General features: G+C 33.4%; 1 long non-coding RNA gene across 1 annotated transcript; it reads right to left on the bottom strand.

The window, feature by feature from the left end:
* Positions 1–1,790: 1,790 nt before the first annotated feature.
* Positions 1,791–3,126, bottom strand: LOC104224366 (uncharacterized). Its single transcript, XR_710334.2, has 2 exons — positions 2,092–3,126; positions 1,791–2,012 (listed from the first exon to the last, which is right to left on the bottom strand). It is a non-coding gene; the product is annotated as an uncharacterized lncRNA (long non-coding RNA).
* Between the last annotated feature and the right edge of the window lie 217 nt (positions 3,127–3,343).

The raw sequence follows: 3,343 nt of genomic DNA, 5'->3' as shown, positions 1-3,343 counted from the left end.
GAACTCATGCCTTTTGATTACATTATAGAATACAAGAAATGAGCTGAAAACAAGGTGGCTGATGCACTTTCCAGAACCACTAGGGCTGAACTATTAGCCATGATAGTCTTTCCTCAAACTTCTGAAATGCTACAGTCCATTATTGATAGCTGGAATCAGGATCTAGGTGTGAAAAAGCTAATTGAGGAATTGCAGGCAAACTCCAACAAACATCCTCAGTACACTTGGTCTCATATGAAGCTAAAAAGAAAAGGTAAACTGGTAGGAAAAGGATCCATTAAACAAACCATCATTTTCTACTGGTACAACACCTTACTGGAGGTCACTCAGGAGTGGAAGCTACTCTCAAAAGACTGCATACACTATATTATTGGAAGGACCTCAGAAAGGATGTCAAAGCTTATATACTAGGCTGTGATGTGTGTCATAAGAACAAAGATGACCTAGCAGATTCTCCTGGTCTATTATCACTATTATAGACATGTGATTTTTGACTCTCCCCAAGATTTTATATATTTTAGTGTGTAAATATTTAGTTTAGGCCTAATATAGTTATTTCAACTAATTTTGACTCTATTTGCTTTATTTTATCACAAAATATTTTCTCTTATTTAGCTAGTTAATATTTTTATCTAGTTGCTTTTAATTTGTCTACTAAATTAAAAAAATACAAAAATAATTCTAGGAATGTTATTTTAATTTTATAATTATTTTTCTATTTTTTATCTTTTAGTACGATATTTTAAAAATACAAAAAAAATAGTTTTATTTTAATGGTCAGTCTATTTTAATAGTTATTTTATTTAAGTAAGACTAATTAATAAATGAGGTCGTATTTTAATCTTGTTCGCGAGGAAAGAATAAAAATTGGGCTCGAGCAACCTATTTTTAGGCCTAATTTGGATCTAACCCATAATTACTAAACTCATAATTCCTAGGCTCATACCCCTAGCCTAATTCCTACCCCTATATAATAATACCCTAAACCTACATCCCGACACTCAGAGATCCGCCGTTTTCCAAAGGAGGAGCTCCTTTTTCTTTATTTGAAAAAGCCATCAAACCAAAAAAAAATTCCACATTCCCCCATCATCTTGAATGAGGACCTAATCTGTAGAAAGCAATGGCCAGACCCCCATGAGCTTCCCTATTTTGAGATCTCTAAGCAAAATTCCATACTCCCCAAATAGGAGTAGTATTCTGCTGCAATATTCACCCACAAAGCATACCAAATAGGATGAAGAAGCTCCAAATCGCTACTGTCATATGAATCCGTTGATTTCATTGTTTTGATTTAACTCGAAATTTTCGGCGATTTCCGAGTTCATCGAATGTCGGAATCTGAGGCTTTGGACAGAAATCAAGAGAACATTAGCGAGGTCTCCGGTTTGAGTTCGTCAAGGGTGTTCGGAGAAGATTTTCAGTCCATGTCGTGTTCGCTTTATTCTGCTTTTGGACAAATACATGCCTAATGTACGTCAAATTGGAGTCTTCATCTAATAAAAGGTTTTTATTTATTTATAGAAACATAAGCAAATTAAAAAAAAACTAGATTTTTAATGAATTTAGTCGAGATAGAATAAATAAAAAGTTTCATGTACATATAAAATTAATTTTATTTTATTGTTGAAATCACAAAAGATAGTACTCTACTTATTAGAATTAGAGTTTAAATGAATTTTATTTTTTATCATCGATTTCCTTTAGATAATAGAAAAGAAAAAAACTTTTTAATATCTATGGGCATTAACTTGAGAAGATTAGCCCCATCATCGTAATTTCTTGTGTGCTAAGAGGAAACAATCTCATTCCCATTAATAGTTAGGAAATTGCAGTTGCTATGAATCAAACATTTCTGTAGGTATCTAATCAAAAAACAGTTCTAGAGGTAAACTTTTACTTGATTCTGGAATTGATTATGAATTATAATATGAATACGCAAGATATAAAGTGCACAATTTTCACAGTAAGCAATTCAAAGTAACCGACAGCCTGTCGCGATAAAAGCTTTTCTGCAAGGGAAAAAACAACTCAGTTAATATAGTATAACACCACATCCGACGTCAAACCAAATTTAAAGAACTTTAAGACCTTCAAAGAGCCAGCTTTTACTATTATGCGTCAAACCCTCCCGGGTCATCCTAAACTCGATCTGAATATACGCCCAAGTACAAAATCATCATACGAACCTATTGGAACTGTAAAATCCCGATTCCGAGGTCGTTTACTCAAAACGTTGACCGAAGTCAAACTTAGTCTTTTTAAGGCCAACTTAAGGAACTATGTTCCGATTTTAACCCGATCCCGCAAGTCATAAAACAGTAAAAGCACATACGGGAAGTCTTATTTAGGGGAACGGGGTCCTTAAAAGTAAAACGATCAGTCGGATCGTTACAAATAAGATATAGCATACACACCAACTTTTTGCTTGCAAAAACAACATTATCATATGCCTCTGAATCATGTCATGAGATTTAGTAGTAAGTACAGAAATGATATACTATCATTTTTCGTCAAGTTCATAATGATGAGAAGGATTTCAATATGACATTCAGTGGTATCATACCACGAACAAAAGGTATGAAATCAGAACCACCATATTCCAAATAAAGAGCACACTGAACATGACATAAAGGTTGTTGGTTAAATAATATGGTGAGGAAATTGAATAAAGATCCTCGCAGCAACCACTAAGATAGCCAAAGTTGTGTTAACTGTTGGGTGTTCATTATTGCTTGCATCCAAAAAGGAAGGGAGAAATACATCACAAAACTTAAGAGTAAAAGATGGGATTTGATGTGGCGTGTTCAAAATAGGAGGAAGAGTAAACAACGATTGGTTATAATAAAGATGAAGAAGCGACATGGCTTGTAAAGGTGTAAAAAAGAAAGTGTCTTTTGAAGGAAAAGAAAGGACACCTAGACACTGCGAGAAGACAAGACATGTGAAATTTAGAAAAAGCCATCAGGCAGTTTGAAGATACTTCACCATAATATTGGAAGGCCAGATACAATGCCGAATGCATAGATCCCCTCCCAACAATAAAAATGACAAAAGGCAAATACAATTTGACATGTACAAAATAATATCAATATAAATACTTTAGAAGCATGATCGTGCATGAGAAACAAAATAATAAATTTGAATTGTGTTACTACCTGAGCATTTAATAAGTGAGCATATTAGATAAATTTCAGTAACTGTTTGTTTTGTAAAAGAAATGCTTATAATTTTAAATCTCAGTTGCGTGCCCATTCCAGATTCCTATTCTTTACGTGAGAAATATAAACATATTCCTTAAACTATTCTGCCAAATCTTCTTAATTAAAAGTCTTATACTACT

This window comes from Nicotiana sylvestris, chromosome 1 (genome assembly GCF_000393655.2).
Source record: "Nicotiana sylvestris chromosome 1, ASM39365v2, whole genome shotgun sequence".
NCBI classification, from domain to species: Eukaryota; Viridiplantae; Streptophyta; class Magnoliopsida; order Solanales; family Solanaceae; genus Nicotiana; species Nicotiana sylvestris.
Note: the sequence above shows the minus strand (reverse complement) of the source record. Positions and strands in the feature narration are given on the sequence as shown.